Source organism: Melanotaenia boesemani, chromosome 14 (genome assembly GCF_017639745.1).
Source record: "Melanotaenia boesemani isolate fMelBoe1 chromosome 14, fMelBoe1.pri, whole genome shotgun sequence".
In the NCBI taxonomy this organism is placed as follows: Eukaryota; Metazoa; Chordata; class Actinopteri; order Atheriniformes; family Melanotaeniidae; genus Melanotaenia; species Melanotaenia boesemani.
Window position 1 is genome coordinate 33017530 of NC_055695.1, and position 17108 is coordinate 33034637.

Consider the following 17108-nt stretch of genomic DNA (forward strand, 5'->3'; position numbering starts at 1 on the left):
TGACGAGAGTGCCTCAGCGCATATTAAATCAATTATTAATACGTTAATGTTATTTATACAGCCCAAATCTTAAGTTCTCAAGAAGCGGTTGAATGCACTGTTTAATATATCCTGTAGTGGTACGTTGCCAAAGTAACAGCCTCTAACCACAGGACCTGCAGCTTGGTCGGCTGCAGCTTTAAGTCTATCAAGTGGAGGAAAGTGAGATGTAGCCCCTTACCGCTTGTGTGTTGCCGTCATGTGACATTTGGCGGACAGAAAATTTTAAGTCTGTGGACCCTCACCCTTGCAAATTGTTCTGTCCTCTCTCGTCTGGACTGACGGAGCTTAAAACGCCTACAGGCACGCTTTGGACTGTGGGAAACTATTTTATTCCATGCAGAAGTAATCTATTTATGCCAAGTAGTCGTATAATAAACGGGATATTGTGTATAACACTAGTTATGGGGGAAATGTGTCCCGGTGTTGGAAAGCACCCCTGCCACCTGCAGGACGAAGCAACCCGACGTCCTCTCACTAACTCTCGTGATATTGCTTTATTAACATTCAGGGGGGGGAATAGACCTAAAGGTATAGTTTTGGATTCGCAAACAACGCATAAAGCCCGTAGTGATTTGGGGCGAGAGTTAGTTAAGAACTGCTCGTGGACCCACAAATTAAAGACATACAATACTAAGCTTTGACAATAGCCAAGCATCCCTTGGAGCTATTTTGAAAATTGCCTATCGTCAGTGGAAAAAAACTGATTACTTTATAATATGCTAGCTTATGTTACAGATCCAGCTTCAATGAAAACAAAACAACGTTACTTACCGTTGTAAACAGCTATGCTAGCATAGTCATTGTGTCTGAGCGCGGGCAACTGATGGACCGGGTCTCTGTTGCCAGATTTTGCAGTAACAAGCGACAAGCCCTTGAAAACAAGCTCAAAATAAGCAACTTGCCAAGTCATAATAATAAGAAACTATGTCATAATTATGAGATATTATCTCATAATTATGACTTAAGTATCTCATTATTATGAGATAGTATCTCATAATAATGAGATACTATCTCATAATTATGACTTAACTATCTCATTATTATGAGATAGTATCTCATAATAATGAGATACTATCTCATAATTATGACTTAACTATCTCATAATAATGAGATACTATCTCATAATAATGAGATAGTATCTCATAATTATGACTTAAGTATGTCATTATTATGAGATAGTATCTCATAATAATGAGATACTATCTCATAATTATGACTTAACTATCTCATAATAATGAGATACTATCTCATAATTATGACTTAACTATCTCATTATTATGAGATAGTATCTCATAATAATGAGATACTATCTCATAATTATGACTTAAGTATCTCATTATTATGAGATAGTATCTCATAATAATGAGATAGTATCTCATTATTATGAGATAGTATCTCATTATTATGAGATACTTAAGTCATAATTATGAGATACTATGTTTTTTTTTTTTCATCAGAGTGACGGAAATGGGCTTCCATAGCATCCAGGGAGGAATTATCACCAGAAAAAAAAGTCCCCACATAATATTTTGAGTGGATTACAGAATCTTTGCTCTGGCTGTAGGATCTGGTGGCATTATTGAAAATATTCACGAAAACCATAAAAGGTTTAGTGATAAATTTACTTCCTTCATTGTATTTAGATTGTCCTCCAACTTGCATTTAAAAATGCTTCCTGCTGTCCTATACATTAGCTTGCTGCTTGCTCTGGCTCTTAGCTTTGATTTTTATTGACTTTTATGCTGATTTTTCCCCCTTTTTACTTACAAACCTACCCACAGTAGCTTTTGAATACCAATTAATCACTGGGACTAAAGCATTTTAATTAGAAACTGTGATATTCCTCATACTTTTTATCTTCAGCGCTCCGTGGGCATGGCTTACACACAGCTAAAGCTAAGCAGCTTGGAAAGGTGCTAACGCTAGGCTAACGAGCAGCAAGATGCCTTCCACAGGACTCTTACGACCTATTTAAGAAGAAAACAGCGCTGGAGGCAAACGTTTGCCACCTCGAAGTCAATATTGAAGTAAATGGACGGTGTGGAAATGAAACAGCCTTGCCATTTATGGAAACAGCAGAGATGAGCAAGCTAACAGACGGCTAAGTGGCACAGATAACACTACCAAGAAAGAGGCAGCCTCCATGAATTACAATAAATCATATTGTAACTACCATCCCTGGAACTGGTGCAAAGCCAAAAAGTAAATCATGCCTTCTGAAAAAGGGAGGACAACGTATCACAGGCCGGTGCAGCGAGCTGAAGTCTATGATGAGGCCACAGGAAAAGGTTGGGCCTGAAGCTCTGATTATTAGTGATTCTACTGTAAATAACGCTCAGTGGATGTGGGGAAAGAACACCAAAGTCCTCAGCTTTTGGTACCAAGACTGAGGTACAGGCGGAGTTATTTCCCGCAGATAGACCAAACAAAACCCAATGGAAACCCAGAGGAGGAGCCACATCTGCCCCCACCCAGCTTCGAGAAACAGAGACATCAGAGGCAAGAGGAAGGATCTTTATTTGCCCCCAACCAGGATGTTGGACCTTTATCCCACCAAGCCCCCAACTGGTCATCACCATCTTTACTCCTCCCTAACCTAACCTGAAATTCACTAAGCAGATGATGGAGCTGGACTCAGATCTACCTCCCAGACCCCCTACAAACCCTCCACCAGAGCGGCTAAAGGGAGGGTGCCCCACCCCTCCTGTGGCCAGCTTCATGTTTGGGATGTACGATGTGTGGAGGGTCCAGGCTGCGTGGATAATGGCAGCCATGAATTTTGGTAACAGAAGGAGAAATGTAGCTCTGTCAGAACCCAGAGAGCTGCTTTCCAGAAGGTTTCCAAGAGGAGTTAACATTGTGAGCTGCAGTGTGCCCCCAAGAGAGCCGGGGGGGCAGTTTTATTTAATGAATCATTTCAGTGGAAGCAGTTATCTCCTGGAAGTTTTCCTTCTTTTGAATACATGGTTCTTCAGCTGAAAGCCTCTTCCAGAGTCATGTTTCTAAATATTTACAGGCCCCCGGACACTGCACAGCATTTTATGAGTTTAGTGACCTGCTGCGACAATCTGTGTAGATTCTGACTGTGTAATCATTGTTGGTGATTTTAACATCCATGTAAACAACCCTCAGGACAAAGCGACTAAAGACCTGAGTAACAGTCTGGACAACGTTGTGCTGATTCAGCATATAACAGAGCCCACCCACAGGTTTTAGCACCACAGCCCTGAGATGTTCTAACCAAAGTCATTAATGACGTATGTTTGAATACAGATGATGGAAAAATGTCAGTCTTAGTCTTACTGGACCTCAGTGCTGCATCTTTTACTTAAAGACCCACCTGTTCTCAGCTGCATTTCAATAGGTGACATTTAGAAGTCCAGATCTGCATCTGGTTCTTTTAAGCTGGAATGTTTAAACTTGGTTTCAAACTTTAGACTTGATTATGTTTTAATACAGTTTTAATCCAGTGTCCTTTCTTTTTCCTTTTTCTCTGGTGTTTAATGTTAAATTGTGCTTCTTGTATTCTGTAAAGCTCTGTGAATCCCCCTGTCGTTGAATTGCGCTACAGAAAAACTTACCTTGCCTCAATTCACCTAAAATTAGTAGTTGTGACTCCCGATGAATTAAAAAGTAGACTTATGTGTCTGCAGCTTTCCATTTGGGAATCTTCCAGACACCAAAGAAAAATCAAAATATCTGATATTCTTTTACTTCTTGTACAGACACAGACAGAAATGTTGGTACCCTTCAATTACAGACATAAAAACTGACAACTTTAACAGAAGAGTATCAACGGTCTCTCAGTTTCACATAGACTGTGACATAGATCCCTTCAAATCAAACTTTATCACATCAGCACTTTTCATGTATGAGAGCAGCACAAAGTGCTTTACATGATAAAACAACTGTTTAAATAATAAAAATACAAGAACCAAACCAACATTTATCAGACACAACACAAAGCTTCTCTGTGAGATACCTAGTCCTGGAGTTATTACAATCTACACAGAACATATTCTAATTATATTATAACATTATAATTATATAATTATTCTATTCTAATAATTCTAATATTACAACAATGATTATAACTCAGTCTTGTGTAGATTTACCTTTACCTTCAGCAGACGCCCTTCACATTGCTCTGTGCTGCTCATAAACTGACACATGGATCCTCAGTTTATAGAAATATGGTTATTATTTGATGTTGAGCTAATGGCTACATAACCAAGAGGATTACCCTGTCATACTAAACAAACTATGTTTTCTAGGTAAACAACATTTTTAGTAAAAACATTTTTCACCCTAATATTGTCAACATAAAAACAGTAAAGATGACAAAAAACTTCTATTTTACTTCCATGAAATGAAAAATTTTAACAATTACCTTCCAAGTAGGGCTGCAACTAATGACTATTCTGATGGTTGATTAGTCACCGGCTATTAAAACGACTAGTCGACCAATCGGATTATGTATCTCATGATTATTATAAGTGGATCTTATTTCACCATCAGCTTTGAAATCTTGCATGAGGTTGTTATGTAAGTCCGACGTTCCTCCTCTTTAAATGTTCGAGCATTGCAGACGTACTTCCGTGGTACACAAGGTCCGCTTGTTCCTGCACCGGTCTCCCTCCTGCTTCGTCTGCCTGCATTTGGGTCCACACCTTCCACGCCACACAACCCCAGCACTGCTGTTCCATTTAGTTAATTAAACATTTTGCAGTTTGTAGTCCATGTATGTTAAATTTTTCCCTGTTTTTTTTTTTTTTTTCTTAAGTAGCATGCATTTCTGGCTATGTTAGCATTTAGTTTTGTCAGGTGTTTGTTCGTGTAGACCAGGGTTTTTGATTTTTCCCTGATGCAACACACCTGACTCATATCACTGGGTCATTAACAGGCTTGTGCAGAGGTGTGTTGTAGTAGGAGACATTTAAAACCTGCAGGACAGTAGCTCACGAGGACCAGAGTTAGAGACCCCTGGTGTAGACGTTTGTTCCTCTTCTTTTCCTGTTTCAGTAATGCAGTTTTCTGCTTTCTGTTGACAAATCTCAAGATGATTGGTACAGTGGTAATGTCATTTCTCCGGTGGAGTGGGTGGCATGCCTCGATAGTGTTTAACTGACATCCCACTCCTCTGGTTCTTCCCCATTATCAGCTTTCACCGCCTGAACGTATGACCAGGGTTAATTACGGAGCCCGATCACACTCGTTCATGTGGGTGTACTGCTCCAGCTCCAGCTCTCTGCTATCCAGCTCCGCCAGACAGCCATCTTTCTCAGCATTCTCGATTCGAAGAACTTTAACCTCCTCCACCAGCTGCAAGACAGCTTTATGCTGGAGTTTGACAGAAGATACTCCAACAATGTCCTGATGTCGTCTCCGTTTTCAGCTGACGGTGCCTTCTTTGGGCCCATGTTGCTAGGCAATGCAGTAGTAGCATCGATCGTTAGCTGAGCCACTGGCTAGCTAGTTTGCCAACTAGTCAACTCCCCTCTTTGCTTTGAGTTTGTAATCCAAAAAATCAGCATAGTAAATCATGCAATGGTTAAATCAAAGGTAGCGACAGATAATCCAGTGTCAGAAATCCACAATCAGAGTAGTAGCCAGAAAACACAGAAGAGTCAAAGCAAGGCAAGGCAGTTTATTTGTATAGCACATTTCATGTACAGGACAATTCAAAGTGCTTTACATAAAACAAAGACATTACAGATATTTAAAAATAGTAAAAGGCATCAACACATAATCACAATAAAATAATAAATTACATTAAAATGATTAAAAGCAAGATAAGTTAAAAAAGTTACCGTGTAGATTTCATGCATAGGCGCATGAGAAAAGAAATGTTTTTAACCTGGATTTAAAAATGTCTACATTTGGGGAAAGTTTAATCTCCACTGGCAGTTTGTTCCATTTGTTTGCAGCATAACAGCTAAATGCTGCTTCTCCATGTTTAGTCTGGCCTCTGGTCTGGACTAGTTGACCAGAGTCTTTGGATCTAAGAGCTCTGCTAGGTTTATATTCTCTGAACATATCACAGATGTATTCTGGGCCTAAACCATTCTGGGATTTGTAAACAATCAGAAGGGTTTTAAAATCTATTCTGTGACTGACTGGAAGCCAGTGTAAAGATTTCAAACCTGGTGTGATGTGTTCAGATCTCTTAGTCCTGGTTAAAACTCTAGCAGCAGTGTTCTGGATGAGCTGCAGATGTTTAATGCTCTTTTTAGGAAGTCCTGTTAAAGACCATTACAGTAATCCAGTCTACTGGAGATGAATGCATGGATGAGTTTCTCTTGGTCTTTCTGGGAGACTAAACTTTTAATTCTGTTGATGTTTCTGGTAAAAAGCTGTCTTAGTGACAGCTTTGATATGGCTGCTGAAAGTCAGGTCTGAGTCTATCAACACTCCCAGGTTACCACCTTGGTCGGTGATTTTAAGAGCCCGAATCTCCAGATGTTTACCAATGCTGACCCTCTTCTCTTTGCTACCAAACAGAATAATCTCAGTTTTGTCTTCATTTAATTGTAGATAATTCTCCTTCATCCAGGTGTTTATTTGCTCCAGACACTGACACAATAAGTCTATTGGACTGCAGTCATCTGGTGACAGAGACACATAAAGTTGTGTATCATCTGCATAACTTTGATAACTGATGCTATAGTTCTGTAATATTTTACCCAAAGGGAGCAGATACAAGTTAAACAGAAGAGGTCCAAAGACTGACCCCTGGGGGACTCCACAAGTCATGGCCACTCGCTCGGATTCATAGCTGCCGATCGTAACAAAATAACTCCGGCCTTCTAAATAGGACCTGAACCAGTTAAGAACCGCTCCAGAAAGTCCAACCCAGTTTTCCAGCCTGTGCAACAGGATTCTGTGATCTACAGTATCAAACGCAGCACTGATATCCAACAGAACCAGGACTGATACTTGACCAGAATCAGTAGTCAACCTAATGTCATTTAACACTTTGACCAGAGCTGTTTCAGGGCTGTGATGAGGTCGGAAGCCGGACTGAAATTTATCAAGATTTCCACTTTCATTTAAAAAGTCATGAAGCTGATGAAATACAACTTTTTCAATAATCTTGGAAATAAAAGAGAGGTTAGAGATGGTCTATACACTGTAAAATCTGATAAGTTCACTTTACTTGGAAAAAGCATGCAAACCGATTGCACTTAGAATAGTAAGTACTAGGGAATAGGTATTATGCGTTTTAGTAACTATCATATACAAAGTAACAGTTACTTAACAATTGAGTTACTGTAACTAAGAAAAACTAGTTTGGAGTACTTGGCAATATGCCTAATGTGTACATAAGATGAGTTACTGTATAGACTACTCAGAAGTACTAGTTTGTAATACTAACTTGCATCATGTAAATTTAACTATTGTGTGTATTCCTATTGCCACAATTATTCAAGTTAAGCTAACTTCAGTGAAATTTGCCTAACTTGCGCAAAAGGTATCTCTTAACACAACAGGAAATAAAGGTCCTCTTTTTGTAGATGCAAATAATAAAAGTCAGTAAATGATCAAATTTGCAAATAATATTTAGCCATGAAACAAGGTCTAATTTGTAAGGAATGGCTATGTCTAAAATGCCAAAAATGTCTGCCAACTCAATAACTTAAATAAATATGGTGGTGTACAGGTATAAACTAAAAATCCATCACATGCAACCACAATAGTAAGAAACAGGTTTATTAAAAGAAATTACCTTTAAAACCACAGATTTAAAACATTTTTATCTGCAACAACCGGTAGTAACGTGGCCAGTAATAACAAAAACAAAAGTACAAAAAACAATAGCAACCTGCACTGCTCATATATACATAAGAAATGCAGTGCCAAAGGTTCAATGACTGCACAAACTCAGCAGAATGTTTTTTTAATAGTTCAGAGTCTTTGGGGAAAGATTGTTTTCTCCCAGCCCAAGCATCAGTTTCTGGATGAGGGTCAATATGTTTGCATGGTATTTAAGATGGGGAACATAGCACAGGCTAAATGACAGGCAAAACAGTAGGACAACCATTAACATGACCAGTAGTAAAAACAAAAATTAAACAAAATAGCAACCAGCACTGCTCATATACACAAGCAACATAGTGCCAAGGGTAACTCTTAGATGACTGCACTAACTCAGCAGGAGGTTTGTTAGAGTTTGAAGTCTTGGGGGAAGTTTGTTCTCTCCCAACCTAAGCATCACTCGCTGGATGAAGGTCAGTGTGTTTCGCATGGCTCTTGGGTATTCAAGGTGGAGAGCATAGGACAGGCCAAATAATAGGCAGAGTGCCTGTGGTAGATTTGGGAGATTTTCCATCACAGTACCTCCTTCCAGAATGATGCCAGTTGACAGTGGGTTTAGATGGAGAGGATCTGAAGACACAGGTGCATCTTCATTGATGATGGTCACCAAGCCAACAGTCACCTTTGCCCAGGCCTCACTGCAGTTTGAGACCTGTAAGAAACACAATCCCAATTACATCTGTCCCACGTACACAACCTTTCAAGCTGTGTGGATTTATTTTTCATTAGTTTCAGTTTCTTTCGGTTTCCCAAATGCAAGGATAATATGTTAGATTTTACTTTCAGATTTTCTAGCGGTCATCTGTAAACCTTCCTCAGAAGAATCACCTAAATAATGTGTTGTCAATTAAAAGCTGTTCTTCTCATGGCCAGCCCATTCCACCTGACCGACCCTGTAGGCTGGCCATGCCCCCTGCTGTCTAATGTTACCAGCAGACCCAGCCGTGGGAGAGCATAAAACCCCCTAGTCCCTGTTGATGGTGGACATGGCTGGCTTTTTTTTTTATCTTTACAGCCTCCATGATCCAACTTTTTTGTCGTCTTTTTTGCATTGCCCAGTTTTTATGAAGGGGCTTTTGTACTTTTCAAAACCTGGGACTGTTTTCTCCAGAGACTATCGGAAGGTGGGAGAGTTGCCAGTCTAGCAACCTGGTGAAATTTCTGTAGAAGTCTGACAGCTGAAACATAACATATTTTCCTCACATCTGCCTTTCAAAAAGAAACAAATTAATAAAAGAAAGAAGAAATAATTAACTGCACATAAACCTGCAATTTCCAGCATCAACATACATGGGTTCATGTCATACCATACATTAATTTTAATGTATAAAAATGATTTCAGCTGCCAGTCTTCCACCCTTGCCAGCCCACTGCACTGGACCTAGGACATTCTTGCTGTCCCTCGTATTTCTTGTTCAACTCACAAAACATATTCTATATTCTTATTTTCTGTACCTATGTGTGAACTTACAAAAGCAGTGTTGTAGAAGTCACTTGGATCATCACCAAGTAGAATTGGGAGGCCTCTGAGAACAAGGGTACGAAGTGCTGTCACATCTGGCCTCTAGTAGAACCAAAAGATAAAGTACAGGATAATACAACATTAAACATTACAGAGCAAACATGTTTTTTAAAATGTACATGAGAGGGTTTCACCAAAATTTCTGACAGAGCAGAGAATTCATTTCTAGATGTAGAACAGTTCATTAGCAGCTAAGGACTAGGGTGTAGTGAGGACTGCAAGTTGCCCCAAGTACAAAAAAATTCAGTTTTTATATTCATTCATACTCATCAAAAATAAAATAAACCTGAAGTAGACTTACCGCTGAATCGATCTGCTGCACAATTTCAGCTAATTTATCTCCAACACTTGCTTTCTTGGACTTGAAGATGGTGAGAAACCGTGGTGTAAAGCGGTCTAATGAATCAAAGAAGTCACTCTCTAGGTTTGTGGTGGCAATCCTGTTGAACTCTGCATATACCTGCAATGCACAGCAAAAAAAAACAAAAAAAAAAACATGAAGAACACATCATTAGACCAATTTCTTTCTTTTTTTTTTGGCAGGTGTAAATACAAAAGCATGAAGCATGTATGTGTCAGTTCTTACTTGTCTTTCTGAAAAAAGGGCAGGCCACCTCGCCTTCAGGATTTTCACTGGAGGTTCAGCCTCCACAATATCCCGTCTCCGCAGGGGGAAGGTCTGGTCCATCTTTGCAGCAATAATGGTTCTACTGGGATTCCGTTTTCTCATTTCTTCAACTAGAAGCTTTCTTTCAGCCTCTAGTCCATCTTTATTCTGCCCTTCTGGTAGGTTAGGTAAGTAATTCACCTCAAATCTCTTTGGTCTTTTGAGACCTTTTGCTCCCACTTGTGGTGTACGTCTTATCCCTGCATTTATTGCAACTTCTGCACATCCTGCTTTCCTCAGTTTAGTGCGATAGTTCCCCATTTTGTACATCAAGCTGTTCTTCCAGCCAGAACACCCATCTGGTGAGCCTGGTTCCCTCAGACAGGGATGTTTTGTTATGAGTGCTAATGCCACAGAATGGCATCGTTCTTCATTCGGATAGGCATCAAATCTGTAGATCTCTTCAGCGATTCTCTCCAAAATACCATGCTTCATGTCTCTTGGTACATTCAAGCAAGTACGGTCTTGTAAATACAGAAGATTGGCCTGTCTTAGCCTGAATTCCACATCAACAGGAAAATTTGGAATGTCAAAAAACTCTGGCCATTGCTCTTGTCTTGCTGATGGGCTTGGTGTCGACAGAATCACTGTATCATCTGAGGAGCCATCAGATACACCAGAGGTGCAGGTGGTAGGCGTGCAGGTGGTAGGTATCACTGTCAGCGTCACTAATGGTATGATCTTGACAGTAGCTTTTGAAGCCGGCAAATCTTGTACATCATCAAGGTTGCAGAGGGAATTATCAAAATCTGGATCCTCATACATAAGATTAAAGTCTTCCTTGAGTTTGCATTTTTCTTTAATTATCATCATCAGATCTTCAACTGTTTCTGGTTTCACATGTAGTGAAACTTTATGTATATCCTGTTCATTAACAATAATTCTTAGTTTATAGCTCCCCATGATCCTAGAGAGAACAGACATGACTTTAGTGTCAATTTCCATGTAGTCATTCAGCATAATATGTAACGCTTTAGTGACACATACATATTTCCCTTTATTCGATAGGAAGATAAGGGGAAAGGATCATTTAGATCAGAGATTTGGGTGACAGTTAGACACCCTCCCCCACTGAAGCACAACTCATAACAACGCAAATGTTCAGTATACCATGAAGTCAAAAGCTTACAGACTAACAGGATTTCTGTATTAACAACAACAATATGTGCTATTTGCTGGAACTCTGGAAGACCTGAGCAACATCCAACTGAAATTATCATATCTGTACTATATTTTACACCATGTACACAAGCAGAAGATGCAACCAGAACTGTGCTTTGTTTGGCATTATGCTGACGTAGGGAGTTCTGAACATTTTCAGGGAAAGATGTAAGCATAACTGACCTCACTTTATCAATTTCCAAAGCAGGCCTGAAGAATGATGAATCCAAATGGAAGGCCATCATTTTTTGGTGTCTCACAGCTAAAGCTTGTGGCAAGTTCTTAAAATTGCGAGTGTCATGCACAACCTTTTTAAAAAAATTGTGCTTCCCTTCAAATCGCATTGTCCACACATCTACTAGTGGGCCAAAGATTTTTATCATTTGAGGGTAGTGTTCAATGAAATGATGTTTAGGACGAAGTTTGTAGGTTGGGAAGGTTTGTTGCAGTAACTCTCTATGTTCTGAGATTTTGCATTCCAGGAAGTGTATTAATTCATCAGTAAAGTAAGATGACATTACCATCTCTAGTATATCTTTCAGAAGCATAAGTATCTCCCATGCTTTGTCTCCCTCCGGGATATTATGTCCTATCATCAATGGAAGGAGCATCAGGAGAGACCAATTTTCATGGCCATTGCCCCCAATAGTTCTCTTGGAGATGTGTGTCTTTGGAATAATCTGTGGTTGGTCAGCTTTATCAGAAAATGTGTAAGGAAATTGCTTAATGGCCTTATTCAGAGCGTCCAAAGAAATAATTCTCTTTGTAATCAAATCCTGAAGACACAGTGACAATTCTGCTGGCACAATACCCTCTAAAAAGTCGTGCAGGATGTCAGGTGGAAAGCCATCGACCACATGAAAGTGTTGAAGTTGTTCACTGAATGGACACCCTCTTTTAACACCATAATGTCTAGCCACAGCAGGGTCTTCTACAACATCTTGCACATGTCTGTCATGATTTTGTCTTGTTCTTAACTGGAATAGACCTGATCGGACTTCCTTATGCTGTATCTCATCTAGCTTACACATACAAAACCTACAGAAATGATCTGCTGCAAAACTCTCCTGGAATCCTGCCACAGAGTGAGCCCCTAAGTTGTCCGCTGCCACATACAAAACAGTGCCTTTAACACTTTCTGCTAGTTGTTCAACATAAACACCATGTTCCTCGAGAGTTGAAAGATCCTGAAGAATTGGACGCAGGACTTCTTCATAACCATGTTCCTTCACAGAATTTACCTTACACAAAAGTGCAAGTTGTATGGAGTGTAGGGCTGACCGATATTTGGAATCAAGATTGGCAAGTACCCAATACACTGCGCATAGTTTATGTTTTTTCTTAGATGTTCCAAGTGGATTAGCCACTTCAAAATCATCTATATATAGACCTAGAGTAATCCTGAACTCTCCCACATTTAAAAGGACATTTTCTTTGAAGTGTGAGCCATCTCTGAATGAGTGGTATCCTTCTGATGGAAGAGTCTTTTCGTGCAGCACCTTATCCAAAACATCCTTATTGTTTAACAATGTCTGCAGCATTTTCAGTAGAGGAACATACACAAATGAGCTGTCTCTGGCAAGGTAGAATTCAATTGGCATAACAACTGGAAATTTGTTCTGTATAAAGGATGCTGTCCTGCTGGCTGTTGACAGGGATCCTCCTGTATTGGTGAACATGACATTATTTTGTGTAACTACATTTACAATGTCATTCACTATGGTATCATCCACATCACTGCAATGTTGAGTGATAATTTTTTGAACTGCACATTGTATTAATGGCTTTGAAAGTAAATGAATCTGATTGATCTGCTGTATGATTTCTTGGGCAGCGATTTCAGATATGTGCAGGATTGTCTGCATTTTTAAAAATAAAGCAGCGAGGTTGCGTTCCAGCTGAGTTTCCAAGTCCTGTGTGCCATCTAAAGACTCCTCATACTCACATTCAAGGTCATCCTGTGAAGAAACATGATCTTCTTCTGTCACCTTATCTGGTTGTTCAATGTTGTTTACTATTCCTGATTTAAAACATAGTGTAGTGTTCTTACTGTGAACCCTACTTTTATGCGCATTAAATGTTGAATACACATTGCTCTGAAAATCACAGCCTTTGTATGGACACAGAACTCTTTGCTTAAGTTTTAAATGACTGCGCAAATGTGTGAAAAACTCTGCTTCAGTGCAGGGCTCCCTGTAATCACATAACTGGCAGTGGAATGCAGCTGTGGGTTTACCACTTTGCCTTTTGTCTGATGCACAGTGCCAAACAGATAAATGCACTTTGAGTGCATTGAAAGATTTGAACGTGCACAAGCAGTCATTATGAAGACATGGTATTGGTTGTTGCCGTGTAAAGCTTCCATGTTTCAGGCGACAGTGTTTCAACAATTGTCCTCTTTTGTCTGCTGAAAAAGTGCACTGCTTACAGGACCACTGCATCTGCAATTGGTTATATTAAGACGAAATTTTTAGTGTGTGTTAAATGCATGTAACACCCAAACTCTTGGCTGCTGGGATCTCACCTCCAGTTTCACAGCCTAGTGGTCACGCCAGTGGACGTTGATGAAGCAACAGGGTTGAGTTCTTCTGGAAAATAAACAAAGAATTTCTAATTTAAAAGGAAAATTCCAACTCCAATTTTTGACACACATTCACATAAAGCAAAACTGTACATGTGCAATAAGCCACATGAATAATTCCATAATCCATGTTTACTCAATTAATATCATTATCTTATCATGCCACTGATCTTTGGTTTCATTTTACAGATATTATACATTATCACTATTTACTACTATTATGAGTGCATTTCTTTATCCTTACCATCAAGTTGACATTCACAATCTCTAAGAAAACAACAAAAATACAAAAAAAAAAAAAAAAAATACAATATAGTTACTAACAATTGTATTTGACCAAAGAGCAGTGTAGAACATTAAATGGTTAAGGTAGCTACCTGTCCAAAGGATGTTATATTTAATATATATGCACATACGCACCTTCTGATTCAAATCATAGCTCATTTGTAAAGTCCGCATCCCAATTTAACGCACACGGGAGCTAGGCGGGCCACATTAGCCTAGCGCTAGCTTAGTGACCGCATTAGCAATGTTAGCTTTGTGATAGTTTACTACATTTTGTAATAGAAAGACTCACCAAGAAGGTTGTAAAGTCAACTATGTTCACTCGTCGTATCGTCCGCTCTAACAATCGCTTATCACCACATGTGGATATTGCAGTATCATCCCTTCTCACTGTTTACAGCAGCCGTCCTGGCCATAAACTGTGCTGTAACTGTGGAGGTGGGAACTAACTGTATCCATCCAATCAGATTACCGTAGTTCAAACTTCTGACCAATAACGTGTCAAAAAGCTTGATGGACAACTTAATGGACCAAAAGGTGTTCTTACTATCTAAGAAAGTGTTTGAATATAAAATACTTTATAAGTAAAAGTCCCTTGCTATGTTGACATTCAATAAATTACTATCAAAAGTAAGAAAAAAGAAAAGAAATTCACACAATTATCATATGTTTGATAACTTACCTTACAAGATGAGATCCCTGAATTTCAAGCTCAAACTGGCGGGTCCACTGGCTTCTACTGCACATGCGCAGATCAGTTTGTTTTTAGGATACGTTGGAAAATACTTGCTTTTAGCAAGTGACAGTAACTCCAGTGCCATTGTGATAGTAACTTAAACCCTGTCAGTTTGGTTTAAAATGAAATCATTGAGTGGGAGTAACTTAAGTCATGTAATCTGTACTCTAGATAAAAATGTAAATGTACTTTTCACTGTGCAGTTACATGTTACTTTATAAAACTTATTAAGTAGTACACATCAGTACTGGTAACTTATTTATGCAAGTCAAGACAGCTATTAGATTTTACAGTGTAGTTGTTCATTATAGAGGCATCTAGAGTCCTTTTCTTTAGGAGGCTTAAGAGCAGCTATCTTTAGTGACTTGGGAAAAATGCCTGATGCCAGTGAGCTGTTAACTATCAGTAGGAGATCACTTTCTACTGAGGTAAAAACTGTTTTTAAAAAGTCGGATGGGATCATGTCCAGAGTGCATGTTGTTGATTTCAAATGCCAAACTGTTTCTTGTAGGACTTTTAAATTCACCATTTTAAATTGTGACATAACATCAGAATTGTTTCCGGGTTTTAGACACAGACTACTTTTCTTGTGTGACTGTGTGGAATTAATATTTTGCCTAATTGTTTTAATTTTTTGGCTAAAAATGTTTGCAAATTGGTTTTATTTCTCAGTGGAAAGGAGCTCTGGGCTTATCTGTTTAGGAGGATTAGTAAGTTGTTCAATCATAGCAAACAGAGTACGAGAATTGTTGATGTTCCTGTTAATCATTTCAGATAAATGCAGCTCTCTGGCCTTCACAGCTCATTGTTATAGTTACACAGGCTTTGTTTCTACAGCTCATAGTGAATTTGAAGTTTATTTTTCCGCCATTTCCGCTCAGTTTTTCTGCATTCTCTCTTTAGGCTGGTAACCACAGTGGTGTTTCTGCATGGTGTTTTCTGTTTGATCAAAGTGTTCTTGATTCTTATCGGTGCAACAGCATCCATTACATTCAAGACTTTCAGATTGAAATGATCCAGGAGTCCATCAACTGACTCTGCACTGGTTGTTGGTAACGTAGCTATGGCCTCCACAAACTTAGCACTTGTTCTTTCATTAATGTTCCTCTTCCTAACGGAGAAGCAGGTTGGTTGAACATTCTGAGTGATCAGTAAATCAAACAAAATACATAAATGGTCAGACAAGGCCGAGTCAGTGACAGCTACAGAAAAAATTTCCACACCCTTTGAAAGAACCAGGTCCAGAATGTGACCTCGAATGTGGGTCGGTTGTTTAACATGTTGCCACAAACCAAACATGTCCAATATGGAACAAAATTCCTTGACATTACCATCCGTCATGTTATCTATGTGGATGTTAAAATCCCCAGTTATGATGAAATGGTTAAAATCAGTAGAGATAACCGACAATAATTCAGAAAATTCATCAATAAAATTTGCACAGTGTCCTGGACGTCTGTAGATGATTAGAAATAGGATTTTAGGAATGCCCCTTAAAATAAAACTAAGACATTCCAAAGAAGTAAAATCAGCAAATGAAATTTCTTTACACTGGAATGAATCTTTAAATAAGGCAGCTTCTCCTCCCCCTTTCCTCCCGTTTCGACATTTATTCATGAAACTAAAATGAGGGGGTGTGTTTCATTAAGAACTGTAGCACTTGTGTCTTCTGTTAACCATGTTTCTGTCAGAAAAAGAAAATCTAAACTGTGAGAAATGATGAAGTCATTAACTAACAGTGACTTGTTGGACAGAGATCTAACATTTAGTACAGCTAGCTTTATGAAGTTTACACTGGTCTCTGTTGTATTCTGAGTTATACAAGGTACATTTAACAGATTAGATCGATTCACCCCACAAGCTGACCGTGTTCGATTCCTTATTTTACTAACTAACACAGGAATCCTACTGGGTCCAGGCTTGATGTCAGAAAAGCTGTCAGTAGTAGCAAAACTACAGCAAGGACCCTGAACACATCATGGCATGTTATCTTTGTTGTGAATTCTGCTGCTGCTTTGTGAACCTCCTGCACCTCCTCCAGTTCCCTGGTCTGCCAGGACAGATGATCTAAGAGGAGGATGAGGAGGGGGAGCCCTGTATTTCTTGGTAGATGGTGGTCGCTGGGGTCCGGTCCGGGATAGAGACATCCTTTGAAGACCTCGGGTGATGTGGAGAAGAGGGTCTGGTGAGGGGGGAGAGCTGGGAGTTGATCGCTTCTCTGCTGTGTCCTTCGCTCTTATCTGTATACTCATGTTTGGGTTTGCCGTCCCAACAGCATGACGCAAGTGTGCACCAAGTA

General features: G+C 39.3%; 1 protein-coding gene and 1 long non-coding RNA gene across 3 annotated transcripts in view; one reads left to right on the forward strand and one right to left on the reverse strand.

The window, feature by feature from the left end:
* The window catches only part of LOC121652648 (inactive N-acetylated-alpha-linked acidic dipeptidase-like protein 2), a 613163-nt gene that overhangs the window by 344619 nt on the left and 251436 nt on the right, over positions 1-17108 (forward strand). The gene's annotated exons all lie outside the window — the stretch shown is intronic.
* On the reverse strand, positions 10221-14453 carry LOC121652651. The gene is made up of 3 exons (XR_006012663.1): positions 14366-14453; positions 13732-13795; positions 10221-10953 (listed from the first exon to the last, which is right to left on the reverse strand). It is a non-coding gene; the product is annotated as an uncharacterized LOC121652651 (long non-coding RNA).